General features: G+C 42.3%; 1 protein-coding gene across 2 annotated transcripts in view; it reads right to left on the reverse strand.

Annotated features, from left to right (window-relative positions):
- The window catches only part of cysltr1 (cysteinyl leukotriene receptor 1), a 37165-nt gene extending 13507 nt beyond the window's left edge, over positions 1-23658 (reverse strand). The window contains exon 1 of one of the 2 annotated variants that reach the window (XM_080187762.1): positions 23427-23658. The gene's annotated coding sequence lies outside the window, so the exon portion shown is untranslated. Of the gene's footprint in view, positions 1-23406 lie in introns of both variants that reach the window. The other variant, XM_080187761.1, reaches the window with a different exon arrangement.
- Between the last annotated feature and the right edge of the window lie 634 nt (positions 23659-24292).

Below are 24292 nucleotides of genomic sequence, written 5' to 3' on the forward strand. Positions count from 1 at the left end.
CAATCCTCAATTAGATGGTGAGCCCAGCTTCTGGCCATGAGTTTCAGACAATCACATGATGTGTTACCAAAACCAAAGTTCCAAAACATTTTAGCAGATTTAGTACATTACCCAAGATCTGTGTACGTCTTACTTACATGCAAATAATCAGCCAAAAATAATTCCACAGCACAAAGAAGCTAGTGCTTCCAGCTTTATATTACTCCAATGCGTTTCTCTCCCTGTTGCTTTGGCAAATAGTTTAGGCCAATTAGCACATCCAATAAAAGAAGACAGAGAATAATTTAATATGAATAGGTTGACCATCTGCCTGATAACATTACACAGTAATGTTTCCCCAACTGTTAAAGTGTACCTAACTTGAGACACTAAGATCAAGGAAGTTCTGGCTGGATTAAAGGTATGCGGATGTAACTGCTTATTTAAAGTAATGTTTAACTACAAAATAGATTTTAAAAAGCACCCTGTAGGTTGCAAGTGAAGGTTTAAAAAGGCAAAGAAAGGTTATGGCTTGTGGCCTGATTCCCGTCAGACAAGATGAATTGACATTTGCAGAAGGTTCAAACAACTCCCCAACAAAGGTTTGGGATAATGGCATCAATTCTAACAAAATAAGAGTGAGTTGAGGAATAGTGCCAGAAGCTGGTTACCACAGGAGAGTGCCTGCATGGAGAGCACAGGTTCTCCGTGCTCTGGGAACCTGGGATCAGAACTCAGGCACATCGAATAGAGAGAAGGATTCAGAAGTGAAAAACAAAATTGACTGCCTGGCAAATGTCAGATGAATTCCCAATAACTGCAAACGTCGCAAGAAATAGATTACAAGCCTATAAGGCCCCATGGGTTGATCAAGTGTAAGATATAGTTAGCTAACAGACTAAGGTATGGTTCAAATTGACACAAACACTATTTCTACTGTGCATTGTAGTGTAAAATGTTAACAGACTAGTGAATGATGTGGATGATGATGTATCACTGATATCAATCAATGAAATGTTAAACTTTTGAGAGTGAGGTTGGAACACTATGCTCAGAAGCAACATGCCTACTCTGTAACCTGTTCAGATACAGTACTAATAAGCAGCTGTTCGGTAGGTACCAGAATATGACTATAGTCTGTCCAGTAACCAAGTACCAAGCCTAGAGTCCACAGATGTACCATAGAAAGCATTCTTTCTGGTTGTATCACAGCTTGGTATGGCTCCTGCTCTGTCCAAGACCGCAAAGAACTACAAAAGGTCGTGAATGTAACCCAATCCATCATGCAAACCGGCCTCCCATCCATTGACTCTGTCTACACTTTGTGCTGCCTCGGCAAAGCAGCCAGCATAATTAAGGGCCCCACGCATCCCAGACATTCTCTCTTCCACCTTCTTCCTTCGGGAAAAAGATAAAAAGTCTGAGGTCACGTATCAACCATCTCAAGAACAGCTTCTTCCCTGTTGCTGTCAGACTTTTGAATGGACTTATCTTGCATTAAGTTGATCTTTCTCAACACCCTAGCTATGACTGTAATACTACATTTTGCACTCTCTCGTTTCCTTCTCTATTAATGGGTATGCTTTGTCTGTATAGCATGCAGGAAACAATACTTTTCACTGTATGCTAGTACATGTGACAATAATAAATCAAATCAAATCAAGATATGGAAGGCCATCTCATGACCACTTCAACATAATACTGGCACTAAAACCCAGGAAGAAGATTAATAATATTCCTCCCAGATAAATTAAAGAGGAGGAATGAAACTTGCACCAAATGGATTATTTACACAAGTTTCCCAAAAGGCAATATATCTCAAGTCTAATGCTGTGTGGAATAGGGCATTAAATCATGTCAGGAGTAATACAGCAAATCGGGTAGAATCACCTTGTGGTTCTGGTAGTAATAGTAAACTAGAACTGTTTTGAGTTTAGATTATCTCTATCCTGCTGCTCCCTCCAGACCCTCCCTTAACCCACCCCCAGCCTTCCCAATCTCACCACTCTCCCTCTTCCTTATTGGCCGGGTTCATTGGGTTCTACTCTTTGGAGTTTAGAAGAATGAATGATGACCACATTGAAACATTTGAGACGCTGACAGAATAGACACTGAGAGATTGTTTTCTCCTGGCTGGGGAAACTTGATCAAGTAGATACATTTTTAGGAGAAGGGGCCGATCCTTTAAGACTGTGATGAGGAGAAATTTCCTCATTCAAAAAGTTGTAAATCTTTCGATTCTTTGTTCCAGAGGTCTTGTGGTTGCACCATCATTGAATTATAGTTAAGGCTGAGATAGAAAGATGTTTGGTCTGTCAGAGCTTCTAGCGATATAAGGAATAGGCAAGAAAGTGGAGTTGAAACCCAGATCAGCCACAGTCATATTGAATGGTGGAGCAGGTTTGAGGGGCTGTAGAGTGTACTCGAGCTCCAATTTCTTATGTTCCGCTTCCCATGGCAGATTGTGAGTCTGCAAAATGAAAACTCGGATCATTTGTGGCCTGCAGCCAAAAAATAGCTGAGGAAGTTGTTGAATTAAAAACTCAACATGTTCACTCATGTCATAGAGTAGTCATACAGCCCATCGAGTCTGCACTGACAATAACTTCCACGAAAGGTGCAATAATCCCATTTTCCAGGATTTGTCCCATATCCTTAAATGTTATGATATTTCAAATGTTCATCCAAATACCTTTTAAAAGTTGTAAGGTTTCTGGCCTCCACTACCGTCCCAGGCACTGCATTTCAGGTTCTCACCACCCTCTGAATGAAAAATATTTTCTCAAATTTCTTATCCTGAAACTACTCCCCCTTGTGATTGACTCCTCAGCTAAAGGGAACAGCTATTTCCTATTCCCTTGAGTATACCCCTCATAATCTTATACGTCTCAATCATATTCCCCTTCCTCTGCTCTAGGAAATAGAATCCAAGCTTATCAAATCTCTCCTTATAGCTCAAATGCTCCACACCAGGCAACATCCTGGTACATCTCCTCTGTACCCCCTCTAGTCCAATCACATCCTTCCTGTGGTGGGGTGATCAGAATTGCACTTAGTACTCCAGTTGTGGCCTAACTAACATTTTGTACTGTTTCAACATTATCTCCTTGCTCTTATACTCTATACTGCCAGCCTTATCATCCAGTAGAAGAGAATCTGACATGCCTGAGTGGTCATGTGACTCCAGTTTCACACTATATGGTTAACCTTTATTGTTGTCAGAACTTAGGTATGGGTAATAAACATTGCCTTGATAGTGTTATCTACTCCTAGGAACAACTGTATAAATAAAGCAGCTTGTTTTCCCTCATGGAGTTGTGCTGTTTTGCTTTACAGCAGAATCCAAAGTTCTTCCTCTATATCCAAACAAGTTTTCAAATTATGGCCGGAATTCTCTGGTCGTTCAAGCCAGCGGCATTCTCCAGTCCCGCTGCAGTGAACAGAGATTTGGTCGAGCGGCACGGTAGCACAGTGGTTAGCACTGCTGCTTCACAGCGGCAGTTCGACTCCTGGCCACACTCACTGTCTGTGTGAAGTTTGCATGTTCTCCCCATGTCTGTGTGGGTGTGCTCCAGTTTCCTCCCACATTCTGAAAGATGTGTTGGTTGGGTACATTTATCCGAATAGGTGCTGGGGTGTGGCGACTAGGGGATTTTCTCAGTAACTTCATTGCAGTGTTTTAATGTAAACCTTACTTATGACTAATAAACTTGCAGCAGAGCATGAGCGACCGAAGAATTCCTGCCTACTTTGCATGATGTTTGCAATTATGTTCATGAGTATCGTCATGCCAATAAATGTGGCATGTGTGGATACTGGATCCCTTTCACTTAAGACTGGCAATACATCCCAGGACAATTTGTCCACCGTGCTATCAAATGTGGACTGGTTACAAACCAGCGTGAGCAATGTGTTTGCAATTGCAATGTTTCGTGATTGAACAGAAATTTATTTCCATGAAGTGCTGGAAGAATTTTATAAACTAGTGGGAACATGCCTAAAGATTAAGATAAAGTACATATAGGAAATAACAATAGGAAACACAAGTGAAAATAGGAACAGACCATTTGAAATTAATCATGGGAAAATGATATTCTGACCAACCTTGTTTTAACCAATGTACTTTTCTTCTGGGATTTTAATTGGTAGCTTAATTGGCCACAATATTTGCTCCTCTCCATGAATTCAAGTGCTTCTGATATACTAATGCCCTTTATGCTGAACTGGATATATTTATGAATTCCTTCTATCAGCCAGTGAGCAAGGTGTGGGACCACGGTGAGGTCAAGTGTGTGTGGGAAGCGAGATTGGGTTAACACTACTGCCTTCCAGTTCCGGGGACCCGGGTTCAACTCCTGCCTTGGCTGACTGTCTGTGTGGTGTTTGTACATTCTCCCCGTGTCTGCGTGTTTCCTCTGGGTGCTCTGGTTTCCTCCTGCAGTCCAAAGATGTGCAGATTAGGTGGATTGGCCACACTAAATTCCCCCTTCGTGCCCAAAGACATATAGGTTAGATGGATTAGCCATGGGGAGAAAGGGGTGGGTATGGCACTCTGTCAGAAAGTCTGTGCAAACTTGATGGGTCTCATGGCCTCTTCTGTACTGTAGGGATTCTATGATTCCATAAAAAGAGATGTAGGGGACAAATTTTCCCATTCCGCCTGCCATGGGAATCAGAGGGGGTGAGGGGCAGACCATGGAAAGATTCATTGATCTCAGGCGGGATTTTCCGGTTTTGAGGCATGGCTGGAAAATTCTGCCCACAGATCCCAAAAACCCACACTAAAACATGGGGCAGGGTTTTCCGTACACACTCGCCCCAAGATTGGAAAATCCCACCCAAGGTCAATAGGCCTTTGACGTAAAAATTAAAGTTTATTTACTAGTCACAAGAAGGCTTACATTAACACTGCAATGAAGTTACTGTGAAAATCCTCTAGTCGCCACCATCCAGCGCCTGTTCGGGTACAGTGTGGGAGATTTTATCCCCAATGTGGCCAGTGCAGCTAACCAGCACATCTTTGGACTGTGGGAGGAAACTGGAGCGCCTGGAGGAAACCCACGCAGACATGGGGAGAATGTGCAAACTCCACACTGACAGTCACCCAAGCCATGAATTAAACCCGGGTCCCTGGTGCTAACCACTGTGCCACCATGCCGGCTGGTCCGTGTCCCACACTCTACAATTCCTGTGGCTGGCAGCTGGGAAAATTCTGCCCATGGCGTGGAACTCTATGCTATCTTTTATTTCCAGTTTTTCATTGAGCTGCATTCAAAATTCACTGCTTTGCCCAAAACCGCAAGCGACTATAAAAGGTCGTAAATGTAGCCCAATCCACCATGCAAACCCGCCTTCCATCCATTGATTGTGTCAACACTTCCCACTGCCTTGGCAAAGCCGCCATCAGCCGTTTTCTGTCAGAAAAAAGGTACAAAAGGCTGAGGTCACGTACCAACCGACTCAAGAACAGCGTCTTTCTGCTGCTGTCAGGCTTTTGAGTGGACCTACCCTGCATTAAGTTGTTCTTTCTCCACACCCTAGCTATGACTGTAACACTACAGTCTGCACTCTCTCGTTTCCTTCTGTATGAACGGTGTGCTCTGTCCGTATAGTGCGCAAGAAACAATACTTTTCACTGTATGCTAATACATGTGACAATAATAAATTAAATCAAAAAAATTTGTCAATTCCCCACATGCTGACTTGCACAAGGTACTCCTCTCACTGCCTTGTTGTTACTGTAGGATCTTCTAGTCCTTAAATTCAGATCCTCCCTGAGGTAAAAAGCTTCAGTAATTTCAACTCATTACCGCCGTTTCTAACCTGGAACAAATGAGTTCACCCAGCAGCTTTGGAATGCTGCCAAACCTTCCCGTGAATGATCTCATAAGACCATTAAAAGTCATTAATGTTAACTGAATTCCTGACTGGTTATGACCATATTTTTGGAAGGACAGGAATGTTCACAACAAGATAAAACTGGATAAATGGCGCCTGGTGTTTTTTGCTCACACAATCCAATTGCTTTTCACTATAAAAGGAGACCAAGGGAAAATATAGCCTTCAATGGAGACTTCAGTAATCATGAGAGGTGGCTTTGAAATTAAAAAAAACAAACAGAAGATCTTCCAGTTGGGCATTAAGTTGAAGGACAATCTTATGGCCTGAATTTTCATCTTTGAGGCAGAGAGTGGGAGTCAGGAAAATACCCAGCTCAGCTCACCTACCTTGAGCAAAATTCCCTATCAAGGTGGGATCCTCATTGCTGGGGGTGGGGGGATTTTCCACACTGGGTCTTACTGAACCAAACAGTTAGCCACAAAGTAATGCTGAGGGAAGATTCTTTTCCCAAAAAAGTCTGATAAATTTTTATTTGGTCTGCTTGTTTGCAATACCAACAAGCTAAGGCAAACCACATTCAAACAAACATTACACAACAAAACTAATAAACATTGTGCCAAAAATGATGCTCAACATATTTTTGAAAACAAATCTCAGTTCATTTACACAAGGACTGGAACTTGCAGTGGATGAATCACAAGCAAAGGCATGCATTGGGTTGGGTTACATACCTGTGCGTGCCAATTTCAAACAATTGATAATGTCTCCATAAAAATGGCAGCAAGGTGGCACAGTGTTTGGCACTGCTGCCTCACAGCTAGGGACCCGGGTTCGATTCCCGGCTTGGATCACTGCCTGTGTGGAGTCTGCACGTTCTCCCCGTGTCTGCGTGCGCTTTCTCCAGGTGCTCCGATTTGCACCCACAGTCCAAAAGACACGCTGGTTAGGTACATTGGCCATGCTAAATTCCCCCAAAACAGCGCTGGAGTGTGGCAACGAGAGAATTTTCACAGTAACTTCACTGCAGTGTTTATGTAAGCCCATTTGTGAGACTAATACATAAAGTTAATAAACAAAATGTACATAATTTAGCTTGAGTGTTCACACATAAACTGCGCTGATTAAACTGTCTATCCATTTGTTTCTTTATTTGAGGTGAGTTATTCCAAAGTTTATGAGACACCCCAAGGCAGAAAGTCATCAATCACAGAAGTGCAGTGTGCATGGCTATGATGGTGATTGTGAATGGTTTCTAAAGTCTGCTGGACCTATCAACGCTATCAAGTCTGAACAAAATGTGTTCATCAGACTCAGTGTGGGCTGAAGCCCACTGATTACTGGGGTGAGCAGCACCATATAACCTCTGAATTTTCAGCTTGATTGACAGTTCACATGTTTCAGAATGCAACTAATGATTCTGATCTCAGTGCTGTGATCTGTGAGCTTTTCCTCTGGAAGTGGAGTTGATTTTTCTCTTTTCGAGAAGACCTGCTGAACCCCTTTCCCAAGGCCAGGTCCCTCAATCAGGCATTGAGTGTCTTTGCCTGAGGGTCATCCCCTAGGGCCCTGCAAACAAACCTGCCAGGGTTTGCTTGTGGTTTTTTTCCACATGCCAAACCACCACCCCCACCCGCCCCAACCCCCCGCATGCCATTGGGGTTAATACAGCAATGAAGGAAAGGGGCGAATAGGTGGGCATTAACTGATCCCTGTGTGTGTTCCTATCATGGGCTTCACCAGCTAAATGTGGGAATACAGCAGGTCAACACAACATTTGTCTGAATAAACGCACCACCCCCCCCCCACCCTCAAACTCAATATAGGATTCTGCCCATTGTATAGCACTCTTTCCTCAGAGAATCATAGAATCCCTACAGCGCAGAAGGAGGTCATTCAGCCCATCAAGGCTGCACTAGCAACAATCCCACTCAGCCCCTATCCTGTAACCCCAATTACTTATCCTGCTAGTCCCCCTGACAGTAAGGGGCAATTTAGCTTGGCCAATCTACCTCTGATATGATATTGGGCTCTTCTTCCATAGTGACATCACAAAAGGCCTGGATTTTCCGTGCCCGCCATGTGCCAGCTTAAAGTTCATCGATCTTGGCAGAATTGGATGCTTCCCCAAAACAAAAATGGTCTCAGTGTAGGTTTTTCATTCATGGTGCCATTAGGCAGCATGTTATAATGTATACAGACGTCTTTTATATCAGGCTGTCTCTCCTGATAGAAGACAAATTGTATGGGTCTACATCTGCTGACTGAGGAAGAGCTGGAGATTGAGAAGAAAACAAAATGAGAATGACTTTCAATGAGCCTTATACACGTTTACTATTTATGGGCGGCACGGTAGCACAGTGCTTAGCACTGCTGCCTCACAGCGCCATGAGACCTGGGTTCTATTCCTGGCTTGGGTCACTGACTGTGTGGAATTAGCATGTTCTGTGTGGGTCTCTTACAGGAGGTCCAGTTTCCTCCATGCTGGTTAGGTGCATTGACTCTAACAGGGGCTAAAGTGTGGTGACTAGGGGAATTTTGCAGTAACTTCATTGCAGTGCTACAAGTAAGCCTATTTGTGACTAACAAATTTACTACTAAATGCAATTGAGTGACACATGGTAAATCAAAGGCAATCTCTTAAAATACTTTTATTCTGGCCTCTTGAACCTTTCCAAGTTAAGCCTCTCCACCTGCCTTTCCTTCAGCTGTCACTGTTCTAAGCTCCGAAATTCTCTCCATCAACATTTATACCTCTCTCCCATTCCTCCTGTAAAAAACTCTTTAGAATGTACCTCTTTGACAAAGCCTTTGGCCAAATATTTGTCCCAATACCTTCTTCTATTGTCCTCTGTCACTTTTTGTTTAGTAATATTTCTAAGAAGCATCTTGGGATGTTTTATTACATTAAAAATTATGGCTGGGATCTTATAACCTTTCATTCCAGCAGGATTTTCTCATCCCACTGCAGTGAACAGAGATTTGACTGGCTGTTGTTCAGTTCCACAAGGTCTTACAACATACATGAGTCAAATCCCTCTCAGTCAGAAACTTCTCAGCTTGGCTCTGATAGTTGCACTGTTGTTCAAGGATCAGACAGCGTTGGGCTTGAGCCCCATTGCCAGAGCCCCATGGTTTTGGCTGACATTGTGGTGCAGTGTTGGAGAAGTGCATCATTAGGAGATGTGTCACTGTTTTGGGTGCAATTCAAAAACAAGAGCTGCCTGCCACTTCATGTAGACACAGGAGATTTCATGGTTCTGCTTGAGAAAGAACAGGAAAAATCTGCCCTTATCCTTCAATGAAGACAACCAAAAGCGGACTGGGGTGGAATCTCCTGTTGTCGTGCCCAAAGAAAAGTGAAATCATGGCTTGGGGGCAAATACCAGGGGTAAAAGGTGTGCATGTCCAACACATCCAAACCTGTGACCTTTACCACTTAGCAGGACAACGGCAGCAGATTCATGGGACATTAACATGTACAAGCAACCCTCCCAGCCACTCACCACCCTGACTTGGAAATATATCGCCATTCCTTCAACGTTGCTGGGTCAAAATCCTGCAACTCACTTCCTAACAACACTCTGGGCGTACCTACGCCAAATGGACTGTTCAAGAAGGTGACTCACCACCAATTTCTCAAGGACAATTAGCGATGGGCAATAAAAAATGCTGGCCAAGCCTGTGATGCCCAAGAATAAAAAGAACTGAATCTGGGATACCAGGCAAGAGTTATTTTGCTTCCAGAGCTGTTGGTAAATAGTTAGCATATTCCTATTTACCTAGAATGTAGGATTCTGTACAATTCTTTATTTAATTTCAGGATGTGACTAGACCAGCATTTGGTGTCCATCCCTAATTGCCCATGAGGAGGTGATACTGAGCTATGTTGAATTCTATTCCCCTTTGGTTTCCATTGGTTCTTGCTACTTGTTAAAGTTTATGTGAACAGCAGATCAACCACATGACCACACTGAAATTAGTCTATTATTTCAAGGAGTTTTGGGGGGGCTTTTGATTATAAGCAAAACCTCTAATTAAATAAGAAGGTGTGTCCTCCCACATAACGTCTGCTATTCCTTAAATGCATGCTTGAAATACTGAAAAATCCTTTGCATTTCCACTGGGATATAGAAACCAAAGAAGGGCGCTTTATTGTCAGGACTCTTTGGGTAAAGTGGGAATTTACTTTGCACAGAATCCCATACTGCTACTTTGCACTGAAGAAAGTAAATTCCCACATTGCCCAGAGAGTGCTGACAATAAAACAAAGTTGCAGAATGGGATTCTGTGCAGCAGTCACATGGAATACTTGAGGCGAATAGATGCATTTACGGGGAAACTAGATAAATACATATGGGAGATAGGATTTTATGTGAGAAACTCCATGGGCAATCTATCTGTAACTAATACACAAACTAGCACTTTAAGGGCAGAATCAGTGTAAAAGAGCCAACATAAGAAAGGGCCAATAAACAAAAATTATTATTTCTCTTGTGTGTCCCTTCTGTAGATTTAGAACATAGAACATAGAACATAGAACATTACAGCGCAGAACAGGCCCTTCGGCCCACGATGTTGCGCCGACCAGTTACAAAAACAATGACCCACTAGCCTATACCAATCCCTTTTCGTCCATAAACCTATCCAGAGATCTCTTAAACGCCCCCAAACTAGACGCATTTACAACTTTTTCACTTTTCCTTATGATTAAAATCTCCAGCTTTATGAGTGCTTAAATTCTCCTGCGGTAAACCTCAAATAGTTATTCACTTTCAAACCTGCTTTGAGCTTAGAAGCCCACCTTCCAACACTAAAATTGCTCCTGAGAATTGTCATTAGCCACTGAGAGCAGGAGCTGGTAGTCTCATTTTTCAGTTCCTGCCATTGTTTCAAGAGTAACCCAGTAAGTCATCACAAAACAAATTACTTGAGCTAAGGGTGAATTCTGCTGTCATCACGCTAATTGCTGCCCCTCGGTAATTAGTTGGAATTTTGCAACATTTCAGCGGAAAAATGTGTTTAATTCGTTATATATTGTGGATCTCTCGATGGTTTGAAGAAGGAACAAACTTGCATTTTTATAGTGCCTTTCATTACCTTAGGACTTCCCAAAGCACCTTACAACCAACAAAGTACTTTTGTAAAGCAGCTACTGTTGTAATGTTGGAAACGCGGCAGTCAGTTGATTTGCATATAGCAGAGTTCCACGAATAGCAATCTATAAATAACAGATAAATCTGTTTTAGCAATGTGGTTTTGGGATTGAATATTGGCAAGAATACTAAGGGAGGACCCAACTGCTTCTCTTTAAAATACGGGGATTGTATAAATCTAATCTGCAAGATGGCACCTCCGGAGGGCAATACTCTGTACTGCACAAGAGTGCCCTGTGCCCAAGACTACGCAAATTTGAACCCTTGACTTTCTACTGCAGAAACGAGTATAATACCCACTGAACCGCCACCCTGAGTACCACTCTGGTGTGACAGCTCACTAGGTGCTGGCTGGTTAAAAGTGTTAGCAGTGGATAACGCCATGAGAGGGCATGTGGTCAGACCATGTGCATGTTTTAGGAATGGAATTGGCAGGTGACCTGCTCAGAATACCACATGAGTTGGGAAAGCCCAAAGTTTAGGAGCCAACAACTAAGAAAAGGTTGGCTGACCACCCAGCGCTGGCAACTTTTTAAAAGTAGGCCACAAAATCCTTCCGAGAGAGAGGTGACATCCTGTTCCTATTATAAGGTTGATCTGCTAAAATAAAACCCATTTTTAAAATGATTTTATTCAGGCCATTATTTGCCACAAAAAACTCTTTTCGAAATAATCAGACTTTTCACAGCTCTGCTGATCCGTGCCTCAAGATCTATTTTCAATCCTGTTCAGTAGGGTCAAAAATCACTAAAAGCCATAACATTTGGCACTGGAAATCTGAAAGTAAAGTGAAAAAAGTCAAGAGATAAACAGCTGCCCTGACACAGTCTGTGGAGTGAAGGGACTAGTCAATGCCTTGCCAATCTTTGATGACAGTCCATCAAAAGTGCCACTAGATGGCAGTAACAAACATGCCAACCATTCCAAGATAATCAAATTGATTTTTATCAGTTCTTGGTAATTAAAGGGACATCATCTACACTGCAACATGTTTGGGAAGCCACCTGATTTGTTTACTGTCATGTAAAACTACTTCAAAATACATCATCACTAGGTGGCACCACCATGGAAGTGAATTGCCACAGAAAAATAAAATATTTGAAAGGATTGTTTAATAAGCACATGTCCCTTTAATGAGCAAGTCCTGTATACTTGAGAAAAAAACAGATCTTTCTCAGTTTATAAGTGACAATGTCAGCTTGCATATATGGTCAGTTTTCATGCCAGTTATTCAAGTGAAAAAGACTGCAGACCACTAATTATTAAATGCTTAGTGCATGAGGTATTAATTGGTGATAGGTAAGCATTTAATTTGTTCACATGTTAGCTCTCTGTTTTGGCTTTAATGCAGGCTTTGTCTGCATGGATAATTTTGACTATACACCAGTTACTTTAGTCTTCAGCTCTGAGAACTCTTCCTGTTAAAAGTCCAAGATCAACCTTGATTGTATTGAATGGCAGAGCAGGTTCGATGGGCTGAGTGATCTACCCCTGCTCCTGTTTCTTCTGTTCTTATCACTAAATGAACATTCTGCTGAAATGATTATTCTACCATTTAAAATGCACAGTTAAAAGTACAACATTTTCACATTGAGCAGTGGCATTTTCATTGTAACACTTACTAATCAGTAATGGTGAGTGTTCACAATTCTAATATTTGGCTATATGCAAATCAGAAACTTGGAAGTCAACTGTGGTCTTAAACCTTGTGAGCCTTTCTAGGCTGCTGCACAAAATAGGTGAAAGATACAGGTCTCGACTACACAGATCACTTATTAGTTTACTACATAGAGTATGGATTTTGCACTTTTACAAACAGAACATCACTGAAACAGGTAGCAGAAATCAAATAACCTCTACCCAATTTCTAAAACAGGACATGAACATATGTACTATGATAGCCAGGAAGGGCCCACTGGTCTGTCTAATCTGTCCCACGTAACTGCAATGTTTTGTGTGCCACAATGTAGGTAGAAAGTCTAAGAGAGATAAAATACCCACCTAAAAACTCAGTAGACACTTTAACAAATAGATGTAACGCAATGTAAAAAATCCATGAGCAGAATTAATTCTGGTCTTAAGGGCAGCACGGAGATACAGTGGTTAGCATTGCTGCCTCACAGCACCAGGACCCAGATTCAATTCCAGCCTTGGGTTACTGTCTGTTGTGGAGTCTGCACGTTTGCCCCATGTCTGCACGGGTTTCCTCCAGTTTCCTCCCACAATCCAAAGATGTGCAGGTGAGTTTGATTGGCCATGCTAAATTGCCCCTCAGTGTCAGGGGGATTAGCAGGGTCAATGTGTGGAGTTACAAGAATAGGGACTGGGTGGGATGTGGTTGGTGCAGACTCAATGGGCCAAATGGCCTCCTTCTGTACTGCAGGGATTCTATGAACTTTGTTTTTTTGCATTTCTAAAAGGGCAGGTCTACGTGCAATTGTTGGAAGGAAGCAAAATGAACTGAGTTTTGTCTATTTTGACCACAGACATGATTCAGCACTTGTCCTTACCACTGGTTCCAACAATTGTGATTAAACTTGAATCTTCCAGTGTCAGAAGAAGGGAATGAAAACAGAAAAATGCTGGAAAAGCTCAGCAGGTCCGGCAGCATCTGTAAAGAGAGAAAATAAAGTTACCATTTTGAGTCCCTATGACTGCCTCAAAATGTTAACTGTATTTTCTCTCCAAACAGACATTGCCAGACCTGCTAAACATTTCTGGCATTTTTCCAGTTTTGTTTCAGGTTCCAGCATCTGCAGTATTTTGCTTTTATTTCAGAAAAAGAAGTGCGGATGTTCTGTACAATGTGTAAAGGGACGGAACTTCACACTTTTTGAATCTGTCAAAACAGTGTTATTTATTTGACACCCTGGTTCATTAAAAGAGTGAGAGGGGATCTCATAGAAACTTATACAATTCTAACAGGGTTAGACAGAGTAGATTCAGAAAGAATGTTCCCAGTGGTGGGGGAGTCCAGAACTAGGGGGTCATAGTTTGAAAATAAGGGGTAAACTTTTGAGAACTGAGGTGAGGAGAAACTTCTTCACTCAGAATATGTGGAATTCACCACCACAGAATGTAGTTGAGAACAAAATGTTGCCTGATTTCAAGAAGAAATTTGATATAGCTCTAGGGGCTAAAGGGATCAAGGGATGCGGGGGGAAGGAGGGGATCAGGATATTGAATTCGATGATCAGCCATGATCAAAATGAATGATGGAGCAGGCTCAAAGGGCTGAATGCCTACTCCTGCTTCTAGTTTCTATTAAAAGAAGAATCATCGCCATTTGAAATGATTTCCTTCCTGCGCTTGTATGCTATTTCTTCGAGGAGAGAAGGTGACTGGTTTCGAGGACTATATGTCCAAGACAACATTGTTAGGTGGTGTGAGAAAATGAGAAAAATATTTCATCTCCTGATTTTACATCCAACTGTACGGAAACTCATCTCCATTCAATGTGTTTCCCTTCAAATAAATTTGATAAATTTGAGGCTTATACTTAAGTCTTTGCACTCTATGCTCCAACATTCTTACTCAATTATCAAAGGTTTCACAAAGGATAGGACACCATCTTTGCTAATCTTCTTGGCATTTTCAAATTTGTTTGACCTGCCCCCTATGCTGTACCACACTGCTCTGTAGCCTGCCCCCTATGCTGTACCACACTGCTCTGTAGCCTGCACCCTAAGCTGTGCCACACTGCTCTGTAGCCTGCCCCCTATGCTGTGCCACACTGCTCTGTAGCCTGCCCCCTATGCTGTGCCACACTGCTCTGTAGCCTGCCCCCTATGCTGTGCCACACTGCTCTGTAGCCTGCACCCTATGCTGTACCACACTGCTCTGTAGCCTGCACCCTATGCTGTGCCACACTGCTCTGTAGCCTGCACCCTATGCTGTATCACACTGCTCTGTAGCCTGCACCCTATGCTGTACCACACTGCTCTGTAGCCTGCACCCTATGCTGTACCACACTGCTCTGTAGCCTGCACCCTATGCTGTGCCACACTGCTCTGTAGCCTGCACCCTATGCTGTATCACACTGCTCTGTAGGACTGAAACCAGAGAGGTTTCTACAAAGCATATGAGGTCAAGCATAATTGAGTATAATAAGCACAGAAGTCAGAGTTTAGAGGCAGTCCCACCTTCTGTGCTGGTGCTGTTTGGAAGTCAAGGGATTGAAGGTAATTACAGCCAGTCATACGGGGCAGAATGTTCCCAGCCCACACACCATGGAGAATCATAGCAGGCAGACACGGAGCATGCAAAGATTTGTTTACCTCGGGTGGGATTTTCCAGTCTTGGGGTGAGCGTGGCTGGAAAATCACACCCAGTGAGCGCACTCCCATGTTCACTAATAAAGGGGGAGACATTGGTGTACTGGTATTGTCACTGGACTAGTAACACAGAGACAAGGAATAATGTGCTGGGGGCTTGGGTTTGAATCTCAACACGCCAGATCATGAAGTTGAATTCAATAAAATCTGGAATTAAAAGTCTAATGATGATCATGAAGCCATTGTTGACTGTCATAAAATCCCTTCTGGTTCACTCATGTCCTTTAGAGAAGGAAATCCTTACCTGGCCTCTACACATGACTCCAGATCCACAGCAATGTAGTTAACTCTCAAATGTCCTAGCAAGTCATTCACTTCAAGGCCACTTAGGCTTGGACAATAAATGTTGGTCTAGCCAATGATGTGCACATCCAATAAATTAAAGTTTATTTATTGGTCTCAAGTAAGGCTTACATTAACACTGCAATGAAGTTACTGTGAAATTCCCCTAGTCGTCACACTCCGGCACATGTTCAGGTCAATGCACCTAACCAGCATGTCTTTCAGAACATGGGAGGAAACTGGAGCACCCTGAGGAAACCCGCGCAGATTCGGGGAGAACGTGCAAACTCCGCACAAGGATGACCCAAGCTGGGAATTGAACTCGGGCCCCTGGCGCTGTGAGGCAGCAGTGCTAAACACTGTGTCACCGTGCTCAAAAAGTGAGTGGGAGTGAAAATGTCTATGTAGTAATATCGAGCTATCTGACCACAAGTGCTCAAATTTCCAAAGGTAGAAATTTTTATGACTCTTCTCTGGGTTGAGATGACTAGTGAAATACTCAGTGCAATTTACTTTTGAAGACTTCAAAAGCTCAGTGAATCATATCACATTCTTGATCAATGGAAGCATATATTAAGGTTCATACAGCTGTAGACCGGATTTTGTGCATAGTTATCAAATTGTTCTCTTTGGCCTAGAACAGTATTTTAACACTAACTATTTGGTAAATCTAGGCCATGATGCCAATAAAAAAACAACTATTGGTATGAATACATAATGAAGACTTAATGCCTTCCCTGCCTGCTGGAACTATTGAAAATAACTTTCCTCAGAATACTGGAAAGTAATTAAGTATTCATAGAATTATCAAATCCTTACAGTGCAGAAGGAGGCCATTTGGCCCACTGAGCCAGCACCGACAACAATCTCAGGCCCTATCCCTGTAACCCTAAGTATTTACCCTGCTAATCCCCCTGACATTAAGGGGCAATTTAACATGGCCAACCAACTTAACCCCCATATCTTTGGATTCTAGGAGGAAACTGGAGCGCCTGGAGGAAACCTATGCAGACACAGGGAGAAAGTGCAGACTCCACACAGACAGTCATCTGAGGTTTGGATTGAACCTGGCTCTCAGGCGCTGTGAGGCAGCAGTGCTAACCACTGTGCCACCATGCCGCCCAGTATAAATAACAAGCACTTGTAGCTTTCTGTAATTGAAACACAGGAGCATTTTTACAAAAAGAGAAATAAAATCCAAGAAGAAGGAGCTCCCAATGCAGTCTACTCTACATCAGAGAGACCAAACATAGGCCGGGTGACTGCTTTGCTGAACAACTTAGGTCTGACCACAAGCAGAACCCAGACCTTCCTGTTGCTTGCCACTTCAACACACTACCCTGCTCTCCTGCCCACATGTTCATCCTTAGCCTTTTTCAATGTTCCAGGAAGCCCCAATGCAAACTAGAGGAACACATCTCATCTTCTGACTGGGCACTTTACAGCCTTCCGGATGGAACACTGAGTTCAACAACTTCAGAGCATGAGCTCTCCCCTCCACCTTCACCCCATTTCCATTTAACTTATTTCATTTTGTTTCATCCTATTTATCCATTTTACCATCCTTCTTTCTCGCTTCCATTTTTCCACTTTCCATTCCAGCTGTTCTTCTTGCATCTCCCTCCCTCTTTCAGGGCAACTGCTGTAATCCTCAGACAGCCCTTAGGAATCTGCACCTTTGTTCCTCCTTTCAATCATTCTGATCACTTAATGGGCACTTTTTAGCACCTTCTCAGCCTTCTGTATCCTCATTTACATTCCCTTTGAACCATTCCACTACCAACCAATGCGCCCCTCCCACCCAGCCCGCACCTTCATAGTATAAATCTCCAATGATTTTCTTTGATCTCAGTTCTGACCAGTTCTGATGAAGGGTTATCTGAACTCGAAACATTGGCTCTAATCTCTCCCCACAGAGTCTGTCAGACCTGCTGAGATTCCAGCATTTTCTGTTTTTGTTGAGGAAGAAGCAGGAATTGTTTGGAATTGCTAACACTGGAACTTGGGGGAATTTTCTCTTTATTGCTAGGGGGTTTATAACTGGTTGTTCATCTGAAACTGCCAATCAAGAATCTCCACTGGACTTAAAAGTTCCACTCTAAAAGTTTTTCCTTCTTCAGTTGTCACACAGGCAAACAAGGCAGCCAATTTTGACCACAGCAAGTGATTTAAATCACGGTTGTGTCTGTTTTTGATTGAGAATAGTTATTGGCCTAGGCATCTCACTCCAGGGGAAATGAAAAAGGGATTGCTTTAATTGTAATATATTGTAATCTTTGTTTCCTTGATGCCTTTCTGAGTCACGGGCTTTATTCACTTAATAGTCAACATGAAAATGTCAAAACAAAACTGTTCCTTTGATTTCCGTTAACTTTTAAAAAAGTTCTGGAAGCTTTATCTGGTGTTAAGCGTTATTAGTGATGTGATCATGTTCACTTCTGTAAGATACATAGAACATAGAACATAGAACTCTACAGCACAAACAGGCCCTTCGGCCCACAAGTTGCGCCAATCACATCCATACCTACCAAGCCATAGAACTATCTGTAACTCCCAATCCTATTAAATCCCATATACTCATCCAGAAGTCTTTTAAAAGACCCCAGTGAGTTTGCCTCTACCACCACTGACGGCAGCCAATTCCACTCACTCACCACCCTCTGAGTGAAAAACTTACCCCTAACATCTCCTCTGTACTTGCTTCCCAGCACCTTAAACCTGTGTCCTCTCGTAGCAACCATTTCAGCCCTGGGAAATAGCCTCCGAGAATCCACCCTATCTATTCCTCTCAACATTTTATAAACCTCTATCAGGTCGCCTCTCAACCTTCGTCTCTCTAGGGAGAAGAGACTTAGCTCCCTCAATCTATCTTCATAAGGCATGATTACATGAAGAATTTAGTTGTAGTCAGTTAAAAATGAGATGAAGCTCTGAAAACAGCCAATGCCATCACTCCACTCTTTGTTATCTCTTGTTGGAAATGCTCCAACTGTCTTTAAACAGAGATAATAAACTGAGGACACATCTGCCTCTGCAGGTGCATGTAAAAGATCTCATGCCACTATTTTCAGAACAGCGAGATGTTTAGACCAACAACTATCCTCAATCAAAAACAGATAAATGTGTGATTTATGTTACTTGAAGTTTTGTGAAAATTGGCTATGCTTGTTTGCCTCCATAACAGGAAAGTTTGATGGGAAAGAAAATATATTATCTATGAGGCACATTGGCACACCCTGAGGATACAACATTTCTGACTAAGAAATGTATTATTTTCAATAATAATTATGATGGCGAGAACTCTTCAAAAGCCTTGAAAATGGTGCCAAGTGCTCAGTCATACAATGTCTGCATTTTGCACAATTCTTGTGTAAAAAAAACTAATTAATGATCAGCTAAAAGATAGGAATCATTTATTTACTACCTGACTAAATTATTCTTGCTGTACATCTTCCAGGGAATCTTGGTTGTTGACTCTTGCACAATACCATGCTGAGTCACTTATTTTTATAAACCTAAGTACTCAATGCGTCATTTGACCTGATGTTCCACTGCAAACTTTATACTGCAGCAATCTAATCAAATCTTATTTACCTTCATTTTCTTTACATTTTCTTTAATACTTGGCCTGCCCAGCCAGCGGATTTGGATGGAGCAAATTACTCATTTCTCTCATATTTCAATGTTATACTTCCCCCAGACGAATGGCCCAAAATGAACAAAGAACTCACTCTACAAAGGTAAACGAGTCAGAATGGCAGGGACATTTATCTTATTTCCCTATTTTTGGAATGTGAATATTGGAGCAAGGTGGATGGGCTGAATGGCTTCTTCCTGTGTGCTGCATTCAGATTACAATCTAGTATGAGGGTAAATTCCTGTCATGTGTGTCAGGCTTGAGTTTTTCTGTAGAAATTCTGCATTTGCAGGAAATTTTTGGGTCATATCTAAGGGTCATATCTCATGATTTGCGATCAAGCTTACAGAAAATGATGCTGCCTGAGGTGACAATAGGAGCAAAGGGAAAGGTTTTTAATCACCATTGTCACTGATAGTGTTTCTCCTGATTGGTAGGGCAATATGTTCATGTTAACAATTATGAAATATTACTTACAGTCATGGACAAGTTGGCAGAGGGCTGTTGTTTATTTATTAGTGTCACAAGTAGGCTTACATAAACACTGCAATGGAGTTACAGTGAAAATCCCCTAGTGCCACACTCCGGCGCCTGTTTGGGTACACTGAAGGAGAATTTAGCATGGCCAATGCACCTAACTAGCACGTCTCTCGGAATGTGAGAGGAAACTGGCAGCACGGGGAGAACATGCAGACAGTAACCCAAGCTGGGAATTGAACCCGGTTCTCTGGTGCTGTGAGATTGTGGACCATTCAGCTGAGATGGTTGGAATATACAAAAGCAGCAATTTCTAATTGCTTGCATAAGTTTGAAGCAATTAATTGTAAATTTGTACAAATATTGCAGGAAAGTTGTAGAGACCGGTATAAGGGTATGACTTACCCCTGATGTCAGGTCAGATAGATACACAACCTTGCATGAGTCAATAAACTGCGAGGAGGAGAATATTAAGAGAGAGAGAAAGAAAGCTTTGAATAGTTTGTAAAAGTCGACAAAAAGGGAATTATCGAGAAATTTAGGCCCAAAGTTTTCGACAGCAAAAGAAACTCCAGGAAAAACTTAGAAACATTTGAAAAGGTTTGAACAAAGGGAAAATAATAGATTTAGTGGAACAGCTGAACAAGAAAGCTCAATTCAATAAAGTGAAAATAAAACACACTGTCGTTAAGTGATGAAGACAGCAAGTGGAATAGAAACATGCAGGGTAACATGCCAATGTAATAAATCCACTGACTGATCCCAATCTGGAGACTAAGCACGGGTCTAGTCAATAATTAATAAGTACCTAATTTAAACTAACTGCAGAAAGGGCCTTCAAAAGAACCTGAAAATCAACTATTACAAAAACTTTCATTTACAAAGTGTCTTCAACGTAGTAAAACATCCCAAGTCACTTCACTGAAGCGTTATCTAACAAAATTTGATATTCAGCCACAAAGGGAGGTAGTATGACAAATGGCATAACACTTGATCAAAGAATTAGGTCTCAAAGAGTATTTTAAGGAAGGAGAGAGAGGCAGAGAAGACTACTGGATGGGTGGTTGGGGTCAGATGGGGGATCTAGGGCTTGAGCAACTGATTGTATAACTGCAAATGTGTAGAATAGTTAAAATCAGGCCAGAATTGGAGGAATGCAAATATTTCAGAGGGTTCTAGGCTGGAGGAGGTTACAGGAATAGGGAAGGGCGAGGCAAGAGGTATTTGAAAAGAGGGGTAACAATTTAAAAATGATCAGGAGCCAGAATAGTTGTCTAACAGAGGGGGTAGAGGCATGGTGCAATTTAAGCAGTAAACTTTTACCCAGCTATGCAAAAATAAGGCAAAATATGAGCACAACTATGAAAAAAAGTCACAAAATAAGTAGATGTACTACTATTTGTGGCACTGAAAAAAGAAAGGACAGAAGGCATGGTATGGTGGCACAATAGTTAGCACTGCTGTCTCACAGTGTCAGGGACCCAGGTTCAATTCCTGGCCTCAGGTCACTGTCACTGTGAAGTTTGCACATTCTCCCTGTGTCTGTGTGGGTTTCCTCTCAGTGCTCTGATTTCCTCCCGCAGTCCAAAGATGTGTGAGTTAGGTCGGTTAGTCATGCTAACTTGTTGCTTAGTGTCAGGAGACAAGCTAGGTAAATGCCTGAAGTTATGGGGAAAGGGTCTGGGTGGAATTGTGGTTGGCGCAGACTTGATGGGCTGAATGGCCTCCTTCTGCACTGTAGGATTCTATGAGATTCAGTTGGACAGAACAAAGCAAAAGGAGAGTGGGCAGAAACAAGAAAGTTTCATGTGCAGGGACTGTACAGTGTAGCCACAGCTGCCCAACCCTGGTGTTCCCTGTGAAATTGCAGAGCTGCTCCCACAGACTGAAAGGCTGTTATCTCATTTACTTCATGTCACCTAGGTTACACACCTTCAAGCAATTGCACACTATTTTGCATGACATGAACTCCTGTGCTGTGAAGCCAGATAAAAGGCAAGTCAGATCATTTCAATTGTTAAGATAGTTTGAGGAACATTGTAATATTTGTAATACAGCCAGTCATTTAAAACCAATTCAGAATTTATTTCAGTAGTTCCAAAAATTCAGTTCTGGGTGTTTCCAGTCTGAGCACAGTACTCTACCTACATTGGCATACGGCTGTGTCAATATGAATTCTCCTGACCCTCCTTTGGTGACATAGAAAATCTGAACCGGAAAAATTCAAGTCAAACTCGCTATGATTGAATCAATGCACCATGCCCACAACCTTTGGCATTGCCAGAGAACCCACTTGACCTGGGCACATTGTCTTTCTTGCCATTCCTGGGCTAGCTATGTGGGGGAAAAAAAATGAACCAGGCTTCCTCACCCTGCTTGCCAATCTGAGAGAAGAAGTGCAAGTGTTAACATTCATTAGGCAGCAGACTGAGTTTAACTTGCGAATTGTTGAAGTAGAGATAGAAGCCCCACTACCAGTTGGCTACAGGAGACTTGGCAATGGACAAGCCAAAACAATATACAGCGTAAGGCAAAATGTGGAGGGGGGAAAAGAAACAAATTCTGAACAATAAGAGCCAGGGAAAAGAAACATGAATGAAGATACACAAAGTATCACACTGTGACTTCATTCTACCAATTTAATTTCCTGTATTCTTCCCAATGCTGCAGCATTTTTCCAACTCCCTCCTCTTATTATTTTCCCTTCTGCTAAAAGTTCACAGCACAGCATGATAAAGGCTCGAGGAAGTAACTGGGCAACCAGCATTGTATATCTCAACCAGTCATTAAAATGTAGTGGGTCAGTGAGGGGCACAATTTGACTCAATCTTTCGTTTATCTTCCTATCCTGTGAGGATATTTCCCGTTTTAATTTAATATTTTCTTTGCTTATCTTGCCAGATTCGCTGCCAGATTAGTCTAATATTATACTAATATTAACTGTAGATACAAGACAGTGCTCTGTTTATTTCTAAATTATCATCATAGAAATCCTACAGTACAGAACGAGGCCATTCAGCCCATCAGGCCACCAAGCCAACCCAGGTCCTACCCCCATATATATCAACATATTTACCTACTAATCCCTCTAACCTACTCATCTCAGGACACTAAGGGGCAAGTTCTTAGCATGGCCAGTTAACCTAACCCGCACATCTTTGGACTGTGGGAGGGAACCGGAGCACCCGGAGGAAACCCACGCAGAGACGAGGAGAATGTGCAAACTCCGCACAGGCTGTGGTCCAAGCCGGGACTCGAACACAGGTCCCTGGAGCAGTGCTAACCACTGTGCTGCCGTGCTGCCCTTGGATGACTCACCTTCTAATGTCCAAACTGTGGATCTTCCTATGAATTTCAACAGTAACATTTAATGCCCCAAGAGTTAACATTAAAAAAAGTGTGACTGATCTGGATCATATTTCATGTGCTACAACTTCGTGATTTCCCAGTAGTAAATTTTGAATACAAAATCATTATTCTCAGCTCTGAACGCAGACAAGCACTTGACCTAATGAGCAGGGCAAAACATTCGGCTGAAGATTTGTGTTTGACGCCTCTGACTCGACCACACCAACTCTGAAGTTTGTAAATGAGAATGACTGCTCGGTTTGCTGGGTTTACACGTTTCAGTTTCAGAGAGATGCATGAAATTCCCGCCCTTACCTTTAAGAGCACAAACACCTTTTCTCCCCGAGTTTCCTACCTTTGCAAACTCTGACTTACTGGATCAGCTTCCTCCTCAGCATTTCCACTTGAAATTCTGGCTGAGACGCGGCTGAGAGAGCCCTCTTTCCTGCTTCTCCCCTTTCTGCTGTGCAATGTGAAGAAAAAGGTGGCGAGGCGAGAGCAGGGAAGGATTCCAGCCTGCCTCTTCTTGAAGCACACTGCAGCACGTACTGACAACTGCTCGCCAATATTGCGAGAGAGAGAGAGAAAGAGCCACCCACTTTTTGTGTAATTGTGGACAGGATTAACGAAATGTCAGATTGCATGCACGATTACAAAACAATATTTGAGACAGACTTCTCAGGGTCAGAGTGGCAAGTAAATCATTCATTCCAGCATGAAAAACGCTGTCAACCCCCGCCCCCATCAGTTACACGAATCACAGATTCGCGAACTGGGAGATTTCGATTCAAAGAGTTCCCACAAAGCTAATTTGAATGTCAGAGATTTATCTCACGTTTTATACATTATTCTCCTTATGCTGAATTATCAAGACCTTTATTCCTGTTGCTGACTGTAACAACATATATTTCTGCAAGGATAGTGTCGCTCTCATTTGCTTCGATCATTTAGAAGGCAAAGTTTATAGGTTTAAATTTATTGATTTATTAGTCACAAGTAAGGCTTACAGTAACACTGAAATGAAGTTACTGTGAAATTCCCCCAGCACACAGGTAGCACATAGAATCCTCATGATTATCTAACACCTAGGATGCGGAGATGCAGGTGTTGGACTGTGGTAAACACAAGAAGAAGTCTCACAACACCAGGTTAAAGTTCAACAGGTTTATTTGGTAGCAAAAGCCACAAGCTTTCGGACTGCTGCTTCTTCATCAGGTAAGTGGGAGTTCTGTTCACAGACA

Source organism: Carcharhinus amblyrhynchos, chromosome 4 (assembly GCF_965287045.1).
Source record: "Carcharhinus amblyrhynchos chromosome 4, sCarAmb.v2.hapA, whole genome shotgun sequence".
In the NCBI taxonomy this organism is placed as follows: Eukaryota; Metazoa; Chordata; class Chondrichthyes; order Carcharhiniformes; family Carcharhinidae; genus Carcharhinus; species Carcharhinus amblyrhynchos.